The following is a 24,847-nucleotide window of genomic DNA, read 5'->3' as shown; positions in this document are numbered from 1 at the left end:
GATAATTGCTCAGAGCTCACATTGATAAAGAGAGGTTGAACTGATAAAACAGAGCTCTGAGGCATTTACTGTTAGCACCTGAAGAACAAACCCAGGTGTGCATTGAGCCAAGTGTGAAATCCCCTTTTTGTCAGATGTTTGAACGTGTGAACCATTTTTTGGTTTTATTATGGGCACACCAGTTTTTGTCTCTGATTTATGTATTAATTAGGAGAGGAAAATGTTGGAAAGTGGAAAAGTAAAAAGCACTGATCTCTCTGCTTGGCATAATAAAAGCAATATATTTGACAAGAGCCCAAGTTACTTTTATTAGTGTATTTAATAAAGTAAGAAAAGAATACTAGGGAAAAAATTATATAAAGGAAGAAATTGGCCAATATCTGCAACATTGTTTTGTGTTTCTGCCTTCCCAAAAGGAATGATTTATGTTACTTCTGGATAACCTACTGATTTACTACCAGTCACGAAACCTTGTGCATAAGTAATAGAGTAACGCAGCAGGTTTATTCACACTGAGGAGGACAGGAGGTGACAGCACAAATGGGTCGACACAGGAAATCTACTTGCACTAGAGAAAAATGTAATAATGATAATCCAATGTCTCTTTGCAAAGCCTCATCCGATCCTCTCTGCCTCACAGACCTCCCTGCCCAAAGTGTAGATGCACACTACAAAAGAGAGAAAAACCTCAGGTCTGTTCTTGTGATTTTACCAAGAGCAGAGGTTTCATGTGGTTCTGGTTCAGAAAAAACATCTGGAAGAATACCAACAACAGAAAATGCTGTTGGAGGATATTTTATAAAAGATACTTAAATCCTCTTTTGTTCTTAGGTTCCTCAAGTGTGTACCGTGGGAATAGTGTACTATCTTTGGACAAAAAGGGATTTCTTTTCCCAAAAAGGTTCTTCCCAAACACTTCTTAGAACTTCCTAATGTCATTATTAGCTTTTAAGGAAACACAAAGCTCCCAGTCAAGCATTCCTTGAACAGATGACTCAGGTCGCTGGAGAGGAGTTGGTTTCACTTTTGTTCTGTGTTTGGTGCTCATAAACCAGTGAACTTGATGTGACTTCCTCTATGGAGCTCTGACCTGATCTGTGCTTATTTCAGCGTTGGGATTCCTCCTCCCACACACAGAACAATTGTTACCTATACAGGTGCTGTAGGTGCTGTGCTGGGAGAGAAGAGGAATGTTTGGGAATGTCACAAAAATTAAAACAGTCCCGACCCACTCTGCTGCCTCTCAATTTAAGAATTGAGAACCTGTACGTCAAAGAATAGAGTGCAACTTGTGTTTTTGAAGTCCAGGGCTACAAGAAATGAAACTTTCAAATTATATATCCAAGATTGGAGTTTAAATGTCATTTGTAAAACTCGAAATGTTGAGCAGTCCCTGTGTGCCCGATAAGGTTGTGACACTATCCTGGAATTCTTGCTGAAGAGAGGGGAAAACTCAGTTAAAATATGAGCACAGCCTGAACTTCAGTGCTTTTTGATGTTGCTGTGCTTAGTCATGCAATCTGATGTTCTGAGGAAGCCTTTGTAGTTTTATTATTATTTTATAAATTCACTCTATGTACAAAGCTGTACAAAGACATTGTGCATATTAATCTTCTAGCGTAAAAAGAAAGAAAATAAGAATCTAAAGATAATTCACAAACAATGAATATATAAGAATATTTTGATTTTAGCAATCTGTGGATTAGACAATTTGAAAAACCCCAATCCCCAAGTTTGGATTAGGGTTTTTTTTTTTGCAGACTAAGTTAATTTCTGCTTCCATATAATATAAAACTGCTACAGGAGTCAGAAGCCAATAATTTCTTCATTTCTTTTGCTGCACCTGGTAAATGCTGCAGATGAATATATCTGCAGCTATGAATTTCAGATAAAACTGCTCAGATATAATCAGCTTAAGAGGAAACTATTTTCTGAAGTAAAATGTATATAATTGATGCAGTTTTAATGAGATAAAAATATAATCAGTAATCCTTTGTTTATAGCTTTAAGCTTTCCTTAGAAAGTATTTAAACAATGCAATTTAGAATTTAGTTAAGGTCATGAATAAGTTTGGGGTGCTTTTTTTAATTGCATGCTGTTTTTTTTCTTTCTTCTTTTTTTTTTCCCCCACCAAAAAAACCACAAAACCACGGCTCTCGAGCCTGAGCTCTTGTACTTCCTCTCATATTTGAGAGCTTCAGGTCAGTGTAATTTTATATGACATCCCTTTGCCTTCCTTCTCTTCCTCTCATATTTTGATCCTTTTCAGAAGGTGGAATAGCTGTAAGATTGTTTTTACTTTGATGTGAGACATCCTACACATTCCTGGCATCCTGGAAGTTGGCTGTGAGGCCGATTGTAATTGTCAGATGGAGCTGACAATTTCTTTTTGTTGTGGTGACAACAATCTTTGTTTAATTTGCTTGTGTTTAAACACTGGTGAAGGCACTTAGCCCAGGTAATATTCCCTGCCAGTTTGGGAATTGTGCATGGGGAATTCTTGTGGGAACACATCTGCAAGAACATCTTCCCATCCATGCAGACTGAGGAGATGCTGGCAGCTACTTTCTATTCTTGACATGTCCTCTGCTTTGAGCACATCAGGTTGCTGGGTGTTGGGACAACAATCAGGCCTGCACACACACATGGTTTACTGGATTTGGTGTAAAATATCTATGACAGGGAAGCCAGGGCTATCAGAGCAGAGCTAGACTCAGTTTTATTCTTTCCTGCCTCCATACTTTTGTGTTTCTGAGGTATTTTTAATCATTGCAAGTGTTTCCAGCTGTTTTCAGGTCCTCACAAAGCAGCACATCTGAAGTCCAGATGTGCTGTTCCATTGAGTGCTTCCCTCTGTGGGAGCCAAGGGAAGGCACAGCAGGCAGTACAGAGCTCATCAGTGATGCAGGCAGGCAGGGCTGAGGGAAAACTGCCCCAGGAATATTTTTTGATAGTGAAAGGATTATAGCTGAATTTGAAATATTTTGTGAAATTATGCCAGTGAGGCAGAAAATCAGTTATAGAGGGAAAATCCTATGCTCATCCCATCTTGATGTATTCTACTGACACATTTTCAGGATGAAATATTCGTCCTTTAAGAAAAAGTCTTTGAAAGTACTTCTTTCTATCATCTGCAAACTTCAGCCCGCACAGGGTCAAGAAAAATCCCTCAGGGGACCATGTTTCCCCCTTTCCAACTGAAACAATCTTATATTTAATATCTCAAAATCACCTTTCTGTGTGGAATTCCCAGCCTTTTCCCATCTCTAATCTCAAACCTGGAGCTGTGAACACCCTTAGGGTGTGAACTCCAGGTACTACAAGACAAATGTAGGTGGCAGTGGTGGAGTCTCATCTGCAAGAACACTTGCTAAATCAACAAGTTTCAGCACTAATAAAACCTATGTACTTTTAAGCTTTGGTATCTTTTTGCAACAGGGTTTTGCATACAAGGTAAAACGTTTGTGATTGTTCTTTTTGGGTTGGCAGGGGTTGACCAGTCTGTCTTGCACCTACATTCGCCAGGAACAAGACAGTGCAGCTGCATTTTTTTGCATGGGTGAGAATATTAATAAAGTCTTCATCCTTTACCTGGCTGTTATTTTGGGGGAAATTATAAGCTCTTAGTTCATTTTTAGGACTTGTAATCCCCTTTCAGATGCACTAGTTCTGAGTAAAAGCCTTAGAATTTACTGGCAGCTAAATCACACCACTGGGATTAGTTTTAGTCCTACACTAGGCTAAAAGTCATAGTCCTTTTTTTTTTTTTTAATCTCATCCATGATTTAGATTAGGTTTTGCATAAATGAAAGCCGTGTTGAAGAGCCTTTCTATGTATTTTACATCAAAACTGAAGGTGTAAAACACATCCATTCAAAAAGGAAAGGGAAAACAAAAGAAAAGGTATATTGAATGCTCCTGTTATTCTCCAGACAACTCCTGGCTGAGGGCAAAGCTAAATTAAATTATTGAAATAGCAGACTGATACATATTTACACACACACACACCCTTCAGGAGCTACTTTTAACACATGTGCATCTACCATACCTTTCATCTGACAGCTTTATTTGAATCCAGGCTATTCATTGGGAATAAGCAGCTAATTAATTTATCACATGAATATCAAATATGCAATTAGTCCCAGAACACTCAGTATTCCAGCCATGATCACCAAGGTAGTCTCCACACTGCCAACAATGACTCCCAGGAATGAGTCCCATTCAGTGCCTGACCTACTGTAAAAAGACATAAATGGGTTTGCCATATGCTGCTTGATATTGTACTTATAATTCTTCCTTTCTTCCTTTCTCCTTGTGTTCATGCATGTGTGCAGTCAGCTAATGGGTTCTCTTCAATCACAGCAGTGTGAAGGAAAGAAAGGAGTGTTTAGGAGATTAGAGGATGCTGTAGTCACAAAGCCCTGAGATGAATATTTCTGTGTAAAGACAACTCTAAAGGAACACATGTGGATGTGTTTCACTTGGTAAGGCAGGAGAGAACAGCTGAAACTGCAGACAGCAAGTGAGGCGTTGGGTGGAAAGCTTTAAAGGGGTAATGAAGGTTATGCATGGCAAAACAGATGACAAAGGGAGATGGCATTGTGACTATCACTTGCTGGGCAGTGAGATGACCAGCACCTGGTGAACAGCTCAGGCATGGCTGACGGTGTCCTGGAGGGGGACAGTGACAGATCCACACTCTCAGGTTCCTCTCAACCACACTGTGACTGTGTTTCTTCAAAAGCCTTGTCCCACTTGGCAGCTGCACTGCCTTCCTCAACAGCAGGCTCAGGGATCAGACAAGCTCCTAAGCTGATCAGATGAAGCTGAAGCACATTTATTTACTGTAAAGTAAACATCATTACTGCTGCCCTTGAGATATTTTGTAATTAAGTACAATTTCCCATGCTGGCAAACCTAGTGCTATTTATAGAAATGCTAATTTCTGTTATTTCATGGCTAGCTCTGAAGGTTTAACCTTGGAAAAGATTCTGGGTGTTGAACAGTTTTAAAGATCAGTAAATGCTACTGTGATTGTAGAAAAGCCTTGCAAGATGATGTCCAGCTACATTCTTTGTAGCTCTTTGGCAGTATTTTACAGCACAGCAATTAGAAATTGTTTCTGTCAGAGTGGAGCATTAGAGGACATTGTTATACAGCACCGGAGCATTTGGTCATAAATATTTCAATTTGTAGTAGAATCTAAACATATAAAGCATTAAAAACAAGGCAAAGAAATTTCAGTACTTGTTCAAACTCTTCATCTTAGTCTAAGGACATGGTTTTACAAGGGTGATGTGGGGTTTAATGAGAAGTGGGGATCTATCAGTGCTTTTGTTTTTATTAAGTTGTATTTCATGTCTTAATTTTGTTTAATGTCTGTGGCTTTTGATGGATATTTTATAAGCTGCTAAACTAATAGCTCATATATAAAGCACAACATCCATTCTTGGGTTTCAAAATGTAGGCCACTGTGTTCCCAGCATCAAGCTGCTAGTTAGTATATAAATCAGTCCTTCAGATTAATCACCAAATAAAGCAGAGGATGAAATAGTGGGGTTTGGCTGAATGAAAGTCTGTGATGGTTGTGGGGGAAGAAGTTTGTTAATAGCCAACATGAAATTTCTGTTTTATAAAAAGTGCCATGTGGACATGCTATAGCATCCTGAAACAATGTGTTTTGTGTTCTCAGATAATGGACCTATCAGTCAGCCTCAATCGGAGTTTAACAGCAATTTTTTCTGTAGCTGTAATAACAGCCTGAAAGCCAGCCCTAATCTCTTAGGGTATTAGTTGTAAACAAATGCCATCCTGCATAAAAAATGCCTTCTCTGTATATTTTTTTCCCCCTGAAGATTGAAGGAAATGCTTTATAAAAACAATTCTCTTCAAGTGCTTAAGGGACACTAATTGCTTTTAATTTCAGTGTGAGATGGTCCTTATCCAAGGGAAGTATGCTGCATGTGCTGTAAACCATTTTTATATTATATAGGGTTTAACAGAGCATGCCTGGGGTTAGCTGAGCTGCCTCTCTGGTTCTCTGCTCTCTATTATCCTTCACCATGATTAAACATGCAGTGTTTTACTGCCTGATCGTGAAGGGCATCCAGCAAAGATCATTGAGCTCTTCTCTGCTGCCTGACTCTGAGCAGAGATGTGTTTCTCTGTTTGCTCAACCACCTTTGGGGCAGACCACTGCTATGTCAGAGATCACAGCCATTGTAAAATTGACCCTCTGCTATTCTTTTCATGTCCCTACAGCAGAAAGATCAGCTCTAGGGACAGCATTATGCTCAGCAGTGGAGGCCTGTGCCTCTAGAACTTTCTTTTAAAGTGCCTTATGAAGCTGATATGAAAGTCTTTCCTGCCCTCAGAAGCAGCAGAGGCAAATATCCTCTCTAGAAAGAGATTATAGTGATTGTTTCCCCACCATCTCTTTGGTCTTAGTTTGTGTGCAGCACTGGATTGACAGCACTGTACATCCATATCCACCTTCCACAGAGCAGTTCTTGGGATTGTGCTGGCTTTGCTCAGAGCTGGATTTCATGTAATTCAAGGTCAACCCAATCATCTCAGCCCTGTCTAGAAAGCCAGTCCATTTCCACATGTTCACATTCTTGCTCCCTTTGCTCCCAATCCTGCTGCTGCCTCATAGGCACCCCAAAGCTGCATCTCAGGATGGTCATCTCTGTGGGAAATGAGCAGGCAGATGTCCACAGTTAGGTGAATAACTGGCAGCAGGTTTATTCAAACTTGAAGTACAATCAAATCTCAAACCCTTTTCTGTGTTGACATTGGAGTAGCCTCTCACGGTGCCTGCACTGCTAGAAAGCTGCTGTTGGCAGCTTTTCAACACTTGGCCATAGCATCCTTTCAATCTTCAGTGTTTCCTGTTCAGGCCACAGCTGCTTCTCCTTCTCTATATAGAAATCTCTTAAGATACCAGATATTGCCAGAAATCAATAACTATGTTCTGGAGATACTTGCTAGGCACCTTTGGGAATGTTGAAGTGCATGCTCCTGGAGATGTTTTAAATCTACTTGCAAGGGGCTTTGGAAACCAGCACAGGGTTTAATTGTGGAGCTGTAGGTGATGGTTTGTCCCTCCTGTCCATCCAAATGGGCATCCTCCCATCCTCAGGCAAACCTGCTTCTGGGGAAGCATCTCTCTGGAGCATCTGATTCTCTCTGTGGAAGGGATGGACCTGATGTCTGATCAATCAGAAATCCACATGGATAATTTTAAAGCTTCCAGAGCTAGTTCTGGTCCTGATCAGAAATCAGCAGACTGAAATACATATACATATTGGCAGTTTTGTGTAGGAAAATGGATTGTTGATGTCTTTTTACAAATAGATGGAAAGTGTAAAGAGATTGTGCATTTCTCTTAAACTGCATGAGATTTTTAACAACACTGAGCCATGACCCCATCCTGAAAACATAATTTTCTTTTTCCTCCAGTCTGATTTAAGTGGTTTAAATGTCCTTTGTCTTCTCCTGTTACATAACCAACTCAACACATATGATTACTATCATGAAAATGCATTATCTACCCTGATAATATTGGCAAAAGTGTATATAGGTCTGAGGAAGGGTAACCAGTTCTAGTTGTTGCCAAGGATATGAATTCTGTTTTGCTTTACAATGTCTGTGATTAAATTATTTCTATTTGAAAGAAATATAGATTTCTATTCCTTCAGTAGAATGACTTTTAAAAAAATCAAACCTCTCCAAAATATGTAGTAGAATTGACCCCCTGCTATTATTTTCAGTGAACTCCAATCTCATTCATAACCTCAGCACAAAATATTCTGTTAAAATTTGCAGAGAGCCAAAGTATTTTTCTCACAGTAATATTTTCTAATTGCTCTCCAGCCTGAATAGGATCTGAAGCAGTGACCAGAAAGTCTCTCTGCCATTTTCAATCCCCTGAGCCATCTCACCAGTTTCTACATTTACTTTTCAGAAATTAATTTTTTAAAAAGCAATTGTTTATGTGAACAGCCTTTTGAATTCCATGCCGGTAGCACTTTAGAGCATTATTGCAAATGATTCAATTTATATGCATAGTCAAGCCTACATCATTATCCCCATATTCTACTAGGGGAGGAGGAGACAAAAAAACCCCCCAAACCGAGCCCAAAACAACCAACACTCAGAAAAAAAAAAAAAAGACAAGAAAAACAAAGGCATAAAGCTGACCACTATTCCAGGAAAACATTTTTCACTAGGCTGGAAAAAAATCCCTAAACCCCCTTCATCAAGGTGATCTTTTTTGGAAAGTTAATATAAGGAAAGATTCAAATGACTGCAGTAAAACTCAAAAGATAGAGTGTATTATGAGCACTAATTAATGCAAATATTAATGGTTTTGGCTTCAGATGAGATGATCCAGCATTCTTAAAAATTAATAAAAATTTTTACAGAGACTTACTGTATATCTGAACATGTTCCAACTTAGCAGCTCATCATTATGCACAGAATAATTGTCTGTTCATTTGCATCCTGTGAATTTTAAGGCCTTTTAACTGCACATGTTACTTTCCCATACAAGTTCCTGTGCAGTCCCAGCTTGTGATGGGAAAGATGGAGTAACAAGGAATGGTTATCCCTGGACAGGGTGGGAGGAGTGGCACTATTCCTCCAGTTTGGTGGGTTCAGTGTCCACACACTGCTGGAAAAACAAGTGAAAAGGTGATGGTAGAGCTGAGTCCCCAGCCTTCAAGGCCTCAAGACAAACACTCAAAACACGGGGCACATTTATTGTCAGTGTCAACAGATGTGCAAGATGCGCATCTTTTTTCAAATGGAATCAACTTGAGAAACAAATGAGTTTTCTCCAGCCCTGTGCCAACTCCACTGTATGGACAAAGTCCTTTGTAGAAGGGGAAATTTGATGATTTGGCTTGAAGTATTTGAGCTTGCTGAGACCTGTATAGAGACAGAACAAAAAAACACAGAGCAGGAGGATTGGAGGAGGAGAAAATCATGGAATCATAGAACATCCTGAATTGGAAGGAACCTGCAGGGATTGTCAAGTCCAGCTCCCTGAATGACAGAGTCCCACCAGTCAATGCTTGTTGAATTCTGGCAGGTTTGGGGCAATGATTACTGCCCTGGGTAGATTCTCAGCCATGCCCACAGAGAGGTGATTTTAGCAAGGTGCTCCCTTAACAGCTTTCCTGTTTGCAGTGTGTTGACAAACAGGGGTTTCTCCTCAGGAATGGGAACCCAGGAATGGATCTGCTCCTCTCAGCTGTAAAGGAAAGGCAGAAATGAAGGTTTCTGAGGTATCTGCACTCCTGCTTATGCTGTCTTTGCTGCTGGACAGTGAATAAGAAAGGCCACACAATGCACACTTTTGGAGGTAGAAGAGCTGCTAAATATTTGCAACTCCTCAGAACGGCTTGAGCTATTTCTGTGCAGGTTTTGTCAATGTCCCATGGTCTGTGAAAGCCCAGCAGAAGGAGCAGGGATAGCTGCCTGGTGCTTGCTCATAGTCAAAGGAAGTCAGCTGTAAATTTATTTCTCTACACCCTGCTCTGCCTTACAGCTTAGGCTCTTTCCCAGGAGGCACTTCTGAATTGCTTTTTTCTGGCTTTCTGATTTGGTTTACTTATAGAAGCTATTAATTACAAGTTGGTAAGGTCTCAAATGAGGTCTAGACCAGCTGCTCGGAAGACACAGATAAGCTGCTGGGTGATGATGGCTCTTGGCTGCCCCTGACCTGACTTGCATTTGGGCAGCTGCTTTGTTCTGTAATGAGCAATCCCACATGCTATCCAGTCTCCAAAACCAGGCTTTTAAAAATTAGAATGTATTTCTAAGATTTAGCTCACACTGTTTATAGAGTTGATTGCCCTCAAGTCCACCTTGGGCCTAATTGGCTTACTGGCTTAATTAACAAAGTGCTTTTTAATGTCTAGTAATTAATTTTCAAGGGATTATTTTCTATTAAGATCATGAGTACAGTATTAACAATGTACAGCTGTGATTCTGGAGAACCAACAAGCAGAGAGGTTGTGGGGGGTTTTCTTTTATGTATTCAGCAAAATTTATTTATTTGGTCATATTGTGCTGATTTGCCCTGCAGTTATAATAATTAGCATTTGTATAAGACTGAGAGCTGCACACTGAGATTAGGGCTTGCTTGGAACAATGGAATGATAGTTTTTATTGGACTTTAAAAAAATATGATGGGCTGATGAGCAAACAAATTACGTTTGTCAGAGAACGTGGTATTGGAATGGTGATGAGCCTGTATTTTGCAAATTCAAGTGAGCTGCTTGGTGTTTAAATATTTATAGGTGCATGAAAATTGGAATATAGGCACCAGAGCCTGAGACCTAGCTATAACCCACAGGCTCATTTCATAACATGATATTTAATTAATGTGTGTTTTAATAGCACAGTCTTACTGCCATGTGAATCTGGGAAAGGCTAAGAATCTCTCCTGCCCAGCATCAGTAGTAGTTGCTTAGAGAAAAAATGAAAACCCAGGGCACATAATGACAAACCACCCCAGGCACAAACTCATTGCTTTTAGCTGTCTCTGGCTTTTGGCACTTTCTGGAGAAGCAGAGCCTTTGATGGTTATTAATCATTGACGGCTTTTCTTTTGTGAGTCTGTTTTTTAGGAACCTGTTTACACTGTTTTGTATATCTACATGTCCTGTGGTACTGAGTTCCCCAGTCTGTGCATAGCTTGGAAATTCACTGCCTTTCCTTTCTTATAAAACATGTATGTGCTATTTTTTTCAAGTGTTCCCTACTTCTTGCATTCTAAGAAACAGTGAGTGATTAATCATCCCTTGTTTATCTCCATCCTACCTGAGACTGTATAGACCTCTCTGCCAGCACTCCACAGGGCAATTTTTTCTTTCTTACTTGAAGAATCCCCGTTGCTTCATCCTTACACTTTGCATACTTTTCCTCATCCTTGTTTCTTTCATTTTGGAGAAAAGGTGACAAGGATATATGATGAAGATGTGTAAAACTGAGGAGATGCAGGTGAAAGTTTACTTTAGAGAATCTCTAAATCATACCTTGCCAGAAGGTGAGAAGAAATGCACTAGTCCTTCTTTTAGCCTGTTTTTTTCATTACCAAATAGTGATCACTTGAAGACAGAACGCTCAGTTGGGATTGTGGGTTGCTTCTAATGTATCAGTTTCATATTTTTCTCTATTTCTTTATCTAGTGGTTCTCTAGATTACCTTTCACATTCCTTATTCCTTGTATTCTTGGAAATGTTTGTATCAGCTTTTGTGTCTTTATTCAATTTAAGTTCTTTAAGATTATCTTTTTCCCCAGTCTTATTGTCATTGTATATGACTTCCTTCTGTTTTCTTGTTTGTGCAAGACTTCTGTGTTTTCACATGTAATGTTTTACTACTGATACCTTCTTTATTCTGTGTTTTACTATGACAGCTTTTATTGGGAGGGAGGTACAAGGGAGTTGTTTTAATGTTTCTTGGGTTTGGTTTTTTTTCTGGTGTATACTTGGAGTGTGTTATTTCATGGTTTGCCAAAGATTTGGAAGATCTGTCTGGCACTCAAAGAGCAGGTTCTTCACTCCTTTTCACTCTTTGCAAGAGTGAAACCCCCCAAATCTTTCTCTTCTCATGCACTATCGACGTGCCATTTTGGGAACAGAAACTAGAAAGTGAGAATTCACCCCTCCTCAGAGTCATCACCACATCTGAGCTGTGTAAGAAGCACTTGTGCTCTGCAGAGCTGGTGGGAAGGAGGCTGACACCCTGCTCAGGCTCTGTGTTGCCATTCTGCCACCAGAAGAGTTTCACCTGGGGCATCTGCTTTAAAAAATTCTGTGGCCAAGTCACAGGGTGTTCCTGTAGCTGTGTCTGCCTCCCTATGGCACTTGCACCTGCAGCAAATAAAACTGAGGAACCATTCTTTATTCTATGTTCTGGTACTGAGGCATCCCCCAAAATAATAACAATAATATCATCAGCAATTACATGTCAGTGATAAAAAGTGGCACCTCTAAGGTAACATGAAGTATGTTCATCACCTCTCTAGAGCAGGCATTCACATTTAGTTTTGTTTTACAGTTATGTAATAAAACCTTTGTTTTTTTCCCCTTTCCCCTATAACATGCTATAAAATAACCAAAGGCAATCAAGCAAGTGTGAATGCAATAAAGAGCTCCATTCAGATTTATTATGCAAACATGAAAGGGAAAGTTTAATATACACTATAGTGAAATAAGACAAATGTATTCAGCCAACATGTAATTGTGTCTGAATTTTATAACTTGGCTGGTATTGTGAGGTACACCCTGACACCAAGTCACTGAATTTTACGTATCATCCAATTAATAACCTCAATTTCTGTAATGTCTGATATCCCAATTGGTCTCAGGCATTTAACTAGCTGTTACATGAAGTCAGGCTCATGGATTTAGTCAGTGTTTCAAGAGGAAGTAAGGGTTTGTTATTCTCCTCATGTGAATTACAATCAGAGGTAGGGCATGTTAATTTTATGCTAATTGTCCTTGTTGCCTCTACACATGGCTGAAAACCACAGTTTCCATCAGCATCTGTGAGAAACACAGACATGCACATGTTCAGAAAAGAAACTCATGTTCCAGCAGTCCTGGCGGAAAACCATCTTCCTGCTGGGTGAATCCTTTTAAATGTTATTGGGATTTTTTTACCGAGAAGAATAAACACAAAAAGGACAGTCTGTTCCTGTAACACACTCTCATTTTAAGGTTGCATAAGCAACACTCACCACTTAGTTCCTAGGAAATTAAATACGTGAAGCATAATATCAGTACCTTGGCTTCCTCCTATTCAAGTGCCTGCATCCAGAAATGATGGCAAAGAGTGAGGACAAAATGTCATTTTTAGAGCTGAATTAAGGTCTCCAGGGCACAGGCTGTCCCTTTTTCCTACCACAGAGGGCCTCGGCAGGAAGAAGCTCTGGCTTCTGTTTCAACAGAAATAAATAAATAAATAAATAAATAAATTAGGGTAACCATATGCTGAGTGCCAGCAGCACTGTGACGAACATTTTGTATTTGTACGTCTGGTAAGGGCTGAGGCTGCTTTTCCTTGGCCGCAGACAGAGCAGCACGTGTGTGCAAATCCCTGAAAGGCACAAGGACATGGCTGCTGCCCCTGGCTGGGGCTGTGAAATGTGTAACAGCTGAAAAAGCCTTTTGTCCTCCTGTCATGTGGCAGTGAGTCTTGGCAGTGTGCTCTTGGAGGCTGCAGAGGACGCAGCCAATTACTCCATTCCATCCTTTTCTGTGGAGTATTTTCCCTCTCTTTTTTTCCTCTCCTTTTGCCTTGCTCCACTCAACAGAGGCCAGTGATGCCTGTGTGCTCTGGGAGGTGGCAGTGGGAGCTGACCAGCCAGGCCAGGAGTCACTCACCCCCATGGAGACATTGCAGCCACCCTCCCCAGCCTCTGCAGTCAGGTCCTGGACCCTTTCAATGGGTTTATCCCCAGGGATGTGAACTAAATGATTCAAAATATTTGGGTGCCTTACGTGCAAATGCGACCTCTGTGAAGGGCTTTGTGAAATCCTGGGAATGTCCCTATTTTTTGTGTGGTACATTAAAGGACAAGTCAGGCCCAGGGATGCAGCACTCAGAGCTGATGCTCTTGATGACCTCTCTGAAATGCACATTATCTCCTGGGTTGGAAACAATGATACAAGCTTGGCTGATCCCTGGTGGAGTTGTTCTGAAACAGAATAAGTAAATTCTGATTTTGTGTATAATTGCCTTAGTAAAGTACAGGCAAAGAGGATGATTAACATGGGTGACATGTGCTGTGCTAATTTGGTCTAAAACTGGCTAATTACGTTCAAATATGTGACCATGCCCACCAGGAGCTGCAGAAGATGTTCTGTAAATAGCTGTGTCCTTTGGACCTGGCCTCTGCTACTTGAGAAACCAGGAATGATTTACAGAACAGATACAGCCATGGCTTAACCACAGCTGCAATTCATGTTACTGCCTTTGGCTTGAAGAGCAAACAGTACATGAGGGAGGATTTTCCAGAAGCAAAGCCATAGAACAGTTTTCCCTTCACAGAAAAGAGTTCTGCTGGGTCAGTGTCAGGGAGAACCGCATTGTAACTGGTTCTCTGGGCATGTTTGTTTCTTCTGTATGGATGAGAGATCTTTAGAGGCAGACATGGAGGGAGAGAAGAGAGTATAAATCCAAAGCCTGTGTTTGATGTGCCAGGTTCTAGAAACTTCATGGGATTTAGAGAAAACAATCTCTAGATTTAGTTTTGGTTTCCCTGTGATGATAAACATTGAAAAACTTCTGTGGCTTTTATGGAAACTTCTTTGGCTTGGTATGGAGAATACATCAAAAAGTGCTGGTTTGCGGTTCAGCCCTTCATCCTTTTGTCTTGTCCAGTCCATAGTACCAGCAGCAGCTGTTTTCCCAAGTATTTCTGTAAATCTACCAGCTATAACCAGGGAATATAGGTGTTATAAATAAAAAATGCAAATTAGCCAATTTTAATAAAAATATGAAAAATAAAATTTATTTCGCGATCGTAAAAACAGTCTCGACAGCCACCACCAAAACGGACAGTGTATCACCCCCGGAAAATGATGCGGGTGAATGTGAGGAAAGGACCCACTGGTACCTAGACCTCCCCGTCCACACTTACTGCTTCAAGGAAGCAGTTCTTATACAGTTTATTTGGCCTGCAGCAGAAAGTCTTTGTTTCCTTCTGAGTTCTTCATATTCAAGGTGGTTTCTTTCTCTGGACAATGCCTCATCAGGGGTAGAATGGTCCAATTCCCTGGTTCCCGGAATCTGGCATTCAGATTCGAGGTGTTGATGGTTCTGGTCCCCACAGATAGGCATCTTGTCTGGGCCATCAGCACTTGGCGTCTTTTGGCACCTGTGCTGATGAATGCTCATCCCTGGTGCAGCTGGAGTTCCCTTTGGATGCAAATGCCGAGATGTCCATCTGCCGCAGTTTCAATCTCATCATCCTGTTGGGTTTCTCAACCTAAAGGGAATGAAGGGATTTCCGCCCCCCCCCCCCCCCCCCCCCCCCTTTTTTTCTCTCCCTAGTTTACTCTGTTCACATATATATATTTTTACGCTATTTATCTCCACGAATTACTACCTATATTTCTAACATAGGGAAATGTTACAGCATCAGGAGTGGTTTTGGTTTTTTGTTTGTTTGTAGGCTTTTTTGTTGGTTTTGTTTTGTTGGGGGTTTTTTTGGTTTGGTTTGGTTTGGGTTGGGTTTTTTTCACAAAGATAATTTTGATCTTTTTGAAAAAGTTGTATTTCTTTTCCATCTGAAGTAAGTCTCTAATTTGGTTTTTCATTTTAATTTACATGATTGCTTTCACTTACCTGTTAGGGATATGATAGAAATTTGTGCCAATGGATTATAGATATATGTATCAAACATGCTATTAAAGGGGGGCCAGGGTTTAATCCTAGAGTGACACCTCGGCTGGCTGACAAGGGGGGAACTCAGCATTAACATACGAAGGAAAACTCAGCTGCTCAGGAGATGGTCATTCGTGGTGGCATGTACCAGAGTTGATGTACCAGTGATGATGGCCCATGAAGATACACATCTGAGATAACCAGGGCCATCAACACCTTCCACCTGAATACAGGATTCTGGGAATCAGAGGAGGAACCTCAATCTCTTCCAGGACAAGGTTTTGTGCAGCTTTGAGTGAAGAAAGAAAGAAACATGAATATCATGAACTTAGAAAGGAGACAAAAGGACTCTGCTGTGGGCAAGAAGAAGAGTATAAGAACTGTCCCTGTGAAGCAGCAAGTGTGGACGAAGGGGGGTTTGTTGCGATAGAGGCAGGATCTGCGTTCACCCAGCCTGTATCCTGGGGTCTGCATTCTCATTTTTTTGATTGGTAGCTGTTGGGACTGTAATATGGTCGCAAATATTTTTTTTTTGTTTTTATTTTTATTACGATTGGGTCCATTTTTATTTTTACTTATAACATTACCCCAAAGATATTTAACCACTCTGGCAGAGACAGCCAAATATTTTGACTGGCAAAATAGATGTAGTACCCAAAGCAGCACTTCTTGCTGCATGAGGACAGAGAATACTTTACAAATGTTAAAACACTGTACTTTACAGTATCCAAGAGAGAAAGCAGTTGTTCCTCACATTTTACAGAGCAGGAGCTGAAATTAATGGTTATATGAATATGCCGTCTTAAGACTAATGGATTTTTGTCTCAGCATCACTGAGTTTCAGCAAGTAGCTGAGGGTCTTTAGACTTCACTTTTAGATTTTGGTCTTTACTGAAGCTGAAGTTGTGGTTTTTAGGTTTTAGGTTTTTAGAGCTTTAATCTTGCAGGTGTTCTGCCCTTACTTGCATGGAGCATTACAAATATGTATCTGAAGCTGCGCAGCTGGTGAGCAGATCTTGACGTGAAATCCAGACTTTTTGTATGAACCTTCCTTTCTGCACAATTCATTTTGTTCTTCCTTCCAAGCTTAGCAGAATGTTGATTCAGGGAGGGCTTGTGCCCTCTAAGTATTGTCTTGATCTATCAAGCCAGACTTGGGAAAGAGGTGGTTTTTACAAGGCTGAAGGATCTCTTTGGTCTGTTGCCACTGTCTTGTTTGTTTGGATGGGACATGCCCCTCAAAGTAATGTCTCTCCCTTCCCAAGTGTTAAGGGGTGAGAAATATGTGTGAGAAAATGAGAATATGCTCTGAAATGTTCTTTTTTCCTCACCACCACGCCCTACCACATCCCATTTCCTTCTCTGCAAATCTACCTAGCAGATTTTCAGCAGTCTCTGCCAGCTCTGTTAAAGATGCCGCAAGTCTCCCCAAGAGCATAATTCTAAAAACATCTTTGCTGGCCAGGGCTGTCACTGCTGCCAGTGCTGGGGTTCCTCTCCTGCTGATAAAAGCTCCTGGCTGATGAAGTGTTGACTTAGGAGCTGTCACAGTATCAGCAGTTTGGATGTAGGAAGCAGTGGGAAGGGTGGCTCTGGCCATCAGGATAGGAGAGAATGGGTCAGCCAGTGGCTTGTACAGCAGATTAAGTCAGCCCTGGGCAGTGGTTAGCAATAGATCAAAAGGAAGAGAAGTGCAAGGGTAAAGAGAGGTAGAGGGGAAATTTCCCAGAGCACTCAAGATCGTTTTGCATGCCCCTTGGAGCAGAGATTCTAAAACAAATAAAGCTGGACATGTTACCAAAGTGGACTGCCAACATTTCTGGTGTCTTAGGAAAAGTGCACACTAAGGACTGTGCTCAGCCTCCAAATGTGAATATTTTATTTGGGATTCGATTTACTTCTTGAGGAAGCAGACTAGAAAAGCTCACAGTGTGTTGCCTCTAGTTACTAATTTGAATTGAGATTACAGCAGGAGCATATCCAGCACCATCAGCTGGCCTTAAAAATTTCTGCATCTGGCAGTGTCTCCGGGCTGGGGCTGGTGCTCCTCTTGAGCTGAGAAGAATGCCTCGGAGATTTTCTACATCAGGCACAGGAGTGAGGGTGGAAGTAACATCTCTGAGGTTACGGGGAGCTATTTGCCTTTCCTCCCTCTCCATAGCAGTTATAAATCCATGGATAGAGGAGGGTCTCTGGAGGACTCCGGGAAGCTGCCCCAAAAACAGGTAGAGGGAGGGGATTCTGCCCCTCTGCTCTCAACTTCACTAAATTAAAATCCATGCAGGGGAAGGCTTACAGAAGCATGTAAAGAAACCCACACCAAGGTCTGTAAGACAAACTGCAGTACAGCATCACTCTCCCTAACTGCACAAAGAAGTACATTATTGAAAAAACATGCTTTTTGATCTGAAAAAAAATCTGAACAAAGCAAGGCTGCAAGGTAGTGAGCCAAAACACAGCTAAACAACTATACAGAATCAGAAATGGAAAGAAAAAGGATGATTCTCAGAAATTACAAATTGACTGTGCAAAAGACATGAGGCTTTTAAAAGCTCAAAGAACCTGGCCTGACACTAGAGGCATCTGGCACATGAATCTTAGAAAACCATTATAGCTTAGGAACCTCAGCCAAGTTGTTCTGAGTCTATCCAGAGGAATGTTCTGTCTCATTAACTCACAAGCCAGTGCATTAGCATGTACTTCATAGATTTTAAGTTTTTATCAATTAAATAAACCTTGTGGATGAGCTTGTCAATAGATGAGAAATTTTAGCCTTACGATTTCTGCTCTGCTACTTGGATGACCTTGAACTTGTCTTCTGTTCAGGATCCTGGTCTCCTATTGGTATTTGTGGCTTTCCACTGCAGATGTGAACATCAGCTCAGGCTCAATGACAGCTGCTTCGTGTACAGGACCAACATACTGTCCTCACTGAGAACATACATTTCTGTCTCTGGATTCACATTCTCCATGACACAAACCCCATTTGGTAGCTGATTTTTCCTTCCATTATTAGAAACATAAAAGTCTAAAAGTTCTATTTCTCTGGCCACCTGATTATTTTACTCTGCCTTGTTCTTTCTGTCTCCTTCGCACCTACTGAGAGGTATATCCAAGGACTTGCAGAAGGTAAAAGATTCCATTAAAGGCTTTTGACAATTCTTTTTTGTCTCGTTGCATTTACTTCCTAAAATGATTTCTGTCTTTTTTGATAAGTTTTTTTTTCCTATTTATTTATCATTATTTACATTCCAATAGCATCTTGATTTTCGCAGTCCCTCTGTTATCATCCATTTTCTGTTTCTTTTAAGTAGCAGAATTTTTCTCTGAACATTTTGATGCTTTTTCTGTGTTTCAACCTAATTAATGTTTTCCTCGGTATGTCCAACAGTCTTTTCTGTTCATAGTTTACCATACAAGTAGCTAGGGAATGTGTGATTCTAAATAAATTATGCCATCATTCAAAAACATGTGCTCAAACTTTATGCTGTGATTTTGATGGGAAATCAAAAAGTAAAACAAAGGAAGTGAAAGTACAGACTGGTTCTAGAGTCGTTGGTAGAAAAATATTTCTCAAGCTATACCAATTATATTTTAGTTATTCATCCTCTTTTCCTTCATAGTCAATGGGACAATAGGACAATTTAGTGATTGATCAATCTGAATTTTCTTTCTTTTTTTTTTCCCCTCCCCTCCATTTATAAAGAGAAGAACTGGGTTAATATCAGGCCAGATTTTTCGCTGTTGTCCATGAAGGGGAATATGAATAGCTTCTTTTAGGATAGTTGGGCTAAGTTAGGACATGCTATGTATTATAACATAGTTACATAGTTTTTCTTTTAGATATATGAGATTTACTGGTAGGACCTGGATCCTTCTTCAGGAATTCTAGTGTGATATAGATATGTATTGACATTGCTTAGAGCACTCAGTGTTTGACTTCACCCATCCTTACTCCTTCCTCAATAACCCAAAAAAGATGATGCAGTTTTCCCTAATGCGCCTTGATCCCATTTCCAGCCTTCATGCCCAAAGATCTCTTATCTCCAGCTGAAGAAGTCAGAGCTTTCTTCAGTTCTGTCCTAAATTGTTTCCTCTATTACCACTCTTGTCACCCAGGATTTTAATTTTTGTTCATCCTGGGGAGGCCACTTCTTCCACCCTCCCAGCTGTCCAAGTGGCACTACAGCACAAGAGGGATGATCCTGCAGCAGTCCCCAAGCCCCAGGGGGAAAATGGTCACAGGAGAGGGAGCCAGGGATACTCAGGGTACAGGGAGCCCAGGGAAAACCCAGCTGCTGGTCTGAAAGTGCTGAATTTTCCTTGAGTGAGGCCTCAGCTCAGCCAGAATGCAGTCAGAACCAGAAAATGTTTTACAGGAGTAGCAAAGGACAAGTCTTGCACACTTGAACCCAGCCTTTCAAATTTAATCTGCTCACTGCAGAGTATGAAGGCACTTGCATTTTGTGAAGAGCAGTTATGAAACCTCTTTTAAAACTGATAGTGTATATCTTCATAAAGCTGTATCAAAAACTTGTCACTGCTCATGCATTCAAAATATCATGTCCTGAAGCACTTTGGTGCTTCAGCACTTCCAGGGGATTGGCAAGGGCTGGGAATACATGGCCTCACTGCTTGTCTTCTGAGGTGCTTTTCTGTGTCTGACTGGTTCTGTGTTTCTCTGAAAATGCTAAAATATCTAGAATTCAAGGCCAGTAAAGCTGCAGAATGAATATCCCACTCCAAGACTACAAAATAAAAAGTTCAGATTTTACCCCTGGTTTCCATGGAAAACATCTGAGTCTTTCTCATTTTCCAGTCATATGTCACACTGAATTTTGGCCACTCTTTGCTGTGGGGTTGTTCATATCCAAACTAGTTGGGCTGATCATGATGTGCTGGGCTGGCAGAATGCTGGCTGTGTTACCAGGGTATGTTCCAGGAGTGTGTGCCATGCCTTAGAAGAGTATTAAAAGATCCTCATAACAGGTGTGCAAAGGCTAAAAAAGCAATGTCACCATCTGCACCTAAAAAACATTTTTTCCAGTTGACTTCTCACTTTTCTATTTTCCTCTGAAAAATCTGAGAAGCCCACCTGATTTCTTAGATGTCATGAAAAGAGATTATTGATACAGCCATATAAGTCTGCAGTTGAATTACAGCTTAAAAATAAAAAATGACAGTCTTATCAGCTTGTTTCATGTGGCATTCAAACTGAAAGCTACAGCTCCCTCTTCAAATGTTGATAGTGAATTGCTGGAGGAAGAGAAATCTCTGCACTCATAGGGAGAGAAACTCATGTCAGTCATCCCAGAGTATCAGGAAATGTTATGGGATCTGGAGGAAATCTGCCAAATGCTGCATACTACTGCTTTTTAAATACTCAGCTATTCCTTAGTTGTGTGGTATGGAGATCTTTAAATTCTGACTTAATTAGGAAAAAAAAAAAAAAGAAAGAAAAAAGCATAAATAAATGGTCTCAGTGTGGCCACATTTGTAGCAGAGAGGGTTATTTTAGTTGTCATGAAACATTAATTCCCCTTTTGTGCATTTTTATATTAAAACACTAATGAATTTGTATGCCAAAACAAACTGCCCTTAATTATTCATGATATATAATTCATTAGGCCCTGGAGGGAAAGGGAAGGTCATGTGACCAGCATGTGCCTCATTACCATGTGTGAAATGATAATGAAATTAGCAACAGATAGACAACAAATTGGAAGGAAGTTTCTTGTAACTGGAGAGAAAGAATTGCTGGAATTTTTGGCTGCCTAATGTTTTTTTGCTGAGCTTTATGGGCAGGACAACTGCAGCAAGTGTGGCAGCCTCCACGCTGTCCCCAAACAGGGCTGCTGTGACAGGAAAGTGCCACATCTGTGCCTGTCCTGCTCTGTAGCTGAGGAAATGGCTGTGGAGCAGGTGCATTGCTTCCATTATGCAGAGGCTGGGGATGGCCCATGGGGCTTCTTGAGTGGGAATCTCAGAACATCCAGATCATTTCAAAAACATCAGATTTGGAGCACATTAGATTTCTGGTCAACCTGTAGCAGAGCACTGCAAGAATCAGAAGCTGTAGGACGCTTCTGAAACCAACTTTCTGCAAATGTGCTTTTTTTGGTGATTATTCAATCCTTCAGCAGCTGGAGAGGCAGTGGAATGTTTGCACAGAATGTACAGTATAAGCCTCTGTGACTGGAGCTGAGTTACATTTTAGGTTATTTAGTGTGCTGATCAAGTTATTACTTGATGATAATGTGGCCACACTCATTCCATTCTCACTGCACTAATGTCTTAATCTTAAAACATGTCAAGCATGAATTTAGGACAGGAAACATAAGGGCTGAATAAGGCTGGGAGGTTTTCTTATAGGAATTTTTTTAAAAGGGGAAAAGAACTCAGGAAAAGCAAGCAAACCCTTACAAAATACAAACCGACTTCACATTTTAGCCCTGTTGTCACTGTGTAAAAGCAGAGGAAATATTTGTATTGATCAGGGGAGACTTTGGAGTGTGTTTGAAGGGAATACCTTTTCTTATGGGCTCTTATACATCCAAAGCAGCAAAGGTACCCAGTTTTGCAGCACTGGGATTGAGACTTTCTCCTTTCCTGTCCATCATCCCAGCAGCTGTCAATCCAGATTGTAATGTGATCTTTCTGGGAATTTTAAATTGGGAGAGTCAGATCACAAGAGAGAGAGATCATAACAAGGTCTTGTGACTGTCAGTCTCCTTTGGAATGAGATGCTACCCCTGAGCGCTGCCTTGTTTTCCTCCTGCGGTTTTGAGTCCAGGGGTGTAGTATTGCATTTTATTTAAATGGTATGCTCTGTCTCACCCCTCCAAAATGTATGGTATATCCCAAGCCTGTGGTCCTGTCCTGAACCATCCTGTATCTGCAATCCAATTGGCATAAATCTGATTCCGCACCCACTATCAATCTGCCTCTTAAACTGTGCTAGCAAGACCAGCCTCTCTCTTAGCCTTCCTCCCCTCTTGCCCCTTCCCTCCCCTAGGCTCCCCCTCCTTCCCCTTTCCCCCCTTTTCCCTCAGTAACTATGCTGTCTCCGGGGGATGGGACCCCCAATAACCCTCTTCTAATCAGCACCCTCAGAAGCCGTGTGGAGTCTCCTTGCCTGCCTGCTGCTGCCAGCCAACTCACAGCCTAGGGCGCCCACCGGGGACACCCCAGGGTGCCCCCCCCAAACGAACCACAACACAGGGGAATATGGATACAACAATTCTGTGTATGTGCTGTGTGTTCTGCTCCCTGCCTGGGGCTGGCTAACCTCCCCCAACAAAGCCATCTTCTGAAGGAGTGCAATTCAAATTAGATTCAAATTATGATTGTGAACAAGCTTTCTTAATGCACAAGAGGCAGATTGTGTATGTTTTTATTACAGATAATTTTTCAGTTATGATAAAAGGAGGAACAACCATAGTTATAAAGGGAATATCATATTACCACGATGTAATCCTCCTTTTATAATAGCAGAGAAAATACATCTCATGAAAATGGAGTTAGCATTTGCCCAGTATTTAAAATAGTTGATATATTAATGATATCACAAGTATTCTTCTCTGACTTTAAATTTCCATACAGACACGTTAGTCTGCTTGGGTTCTTCTCTCAAAATACTCCATGGTCCTGCATATCTTGGGCTCTTTTCTGAAGTGGATTGATTTTTCACATCACCTGAGAAGGTAAGAAATAAAATAAAGAAACGGTTTTCAGCCATTTTTCCTGCCTAGTGTTATCATGGAGGGGGGAATAAATATTTTACACTCTTTTCTTTCCACTCTCTTTCATTCTAAACATGTACCCATTTTTGAACACTAATTCTTTATGATGCAATTTATTTTTCTTGTTCTTTGTAATGGGATGTAGCTATCCATCACTTAGGGGCCATGCTGAAAAGTGATGGCTGATGGCTGAAGAGCTCAGGTCATGAACAAAGTTCTTTGATCTTTCTTTCAGGCAGAAGCTCTTTTGGAAAGAGCCTGACTCTGCAGTCATAAAAAGGGGTTATGTTAAGCTGGATGTTATCAATGGAGTAATATCAACAGTAATGTCATTAGAAGAGAGGGATATTTATCTTTTAATGAAACCAATTATCTAGTCAGTGAATTATCAGCTTTTTATGCATGTATTATCAATTCTTCAGGGTTTCTATTTCATCTTAGGACCTCTTTCGTTTTCCTTTGAAGCTTCTAAATGTATATCCTTGGCATGCTTTTCATGCCAGGTGTGACCAGGACTTTCCTTTGGGAGCTGCATGGTGGAGAGCTAGGAAGATGGAGATATTGATAATGCAGTTATGGTGGCCTAGGAAGGCTGTTAGGTTTTTTTTCTGACTGCTTGAAATGTATTAATATTATAACTTTCTGCATTTTGCTTTCCATTGAAAAGTGAGTGTTAAGATAAAACATTTTTTAATGAATGGCAATTTTTTTTTTCATATATGTTTTAGAGGTATCAGATTAGCCTGGGAAAATACAGGGTTTCACTCCTTGCTCCAGCATGGGTCAGCAGGACCAAGGCATCAAGTGCTGTAGAGGTCCTGAGAGCATTTATCACATGCAATACCCTCCTCTAGCAGACCTGGTTTATTATTTATTGTTATGAATAGAAAGTTGTATTTTTTTTAAGTTTCAGAGTTAAAAACAAGTCAGACCAGTCAGACCTCTTTAGTTTCACTGCCAAAGGAAAGCTCCTCAATTACCTGTTAATGGCCGGTGATTAACCATTGTCCCCCTGATGCTGGCCGCTTGCCAGAAACAAACACAGGGACAGACCCTCCAAGTACGAAGAAAATAGCAGTGACATCAGAGCCAGTATGCAGCTGAGAAATGCATTGTGCCCCGAATTTTTACAGTTTTACAGTTTTTACAAGAAAAATCCCTAAAATTACGAGCCAACAAGTGACTTAAGTGACGTCTAAGGATGGGAGCGCAGTCCTGTACCTGCTTGGACCCTTTTGCTTCTCACCCTAACCTGAAAAGATGCTGATTAAAGAGATGCTCCGGAGTGTTAGACAAAAAAGATAGGAATCTGCTGCTCTCCCGTGAGGACAGAATCCCCAGCTCTGCCTGCAGACCAGCGGACAAAGCTGCATCATCCTCCTTCTCTGTGCCATGCCTGGGAGCAACGGCGGCATGGGCGCGAGCCGTTGATTTCTCCCCACCTGAGCTGATTCTTCTTAATAAAGGCATTAAAAAGGAGAAAGATCTCCTGCCTATTTATATCATTAATTGTTTATTATTTTGATCCACCCAATGAGCTCGTGCTTCCTGTAAACCAGAAGGTTTTACCTCTGGTGACTCTCCAAGCCAGTTCCTTCCCTCTGCTCAAATTGTCTTTCAGCTGACAGAGATCCATCCAAGGTAACTCCTTCCTCAGGACAAGTGTCATACTGCCCCATGCAGCTTACAGATATGTCATT

At 40.8% G+C, this 24,847-nt stretch overlaps 1 long non-coding RNA gene across 2 annotated transcripts; it reads left to right on the top strand.

The window, feature by feature from the left end:
• Positions 1 to 22,424: 22,424 nt before the first annotated feature.
• On the top strand, positions 22,425 to 24,598 carry LOC120501671. 2 transcript variants are annotated; one of them, XR_005627368.1, is made up of 3 exons: positions 22,425 to 22,651; positions 23,008 to 23,108; positions 24,281 to 24,598. It is a non-coding gene; the product is annotated as an uncharacterized LOC120501671 (long non-coding RNA). The 2 variants fall into 2 exon arrangements; XR_005627369.1 differs by having other exon boundaries at positions 23,383 to 24,598.
• The last annotated feature ends 249 nt before the right edge of the window (positions 24,599 to 24,847 follow it).

The sequence above is a fragment of the Passer montanus genome, unplaced genomic scaffold, assembly GCF_014805655.1.
Source record: "Passer montanus isolate IOZ18808 unplaced genomic scaffold, ASM1480565v1 scaffold20, whole genome shotgun sequence".
Classification (NCBI taxonomy): Eukaryota; Metazoa; Chordata; class Aves; order Passeriformes; family Passeridae; genus Passer; species Passer montanus.
This window is presented reverse-complemented; position numbering and strand designations above follow the sequence as displayed.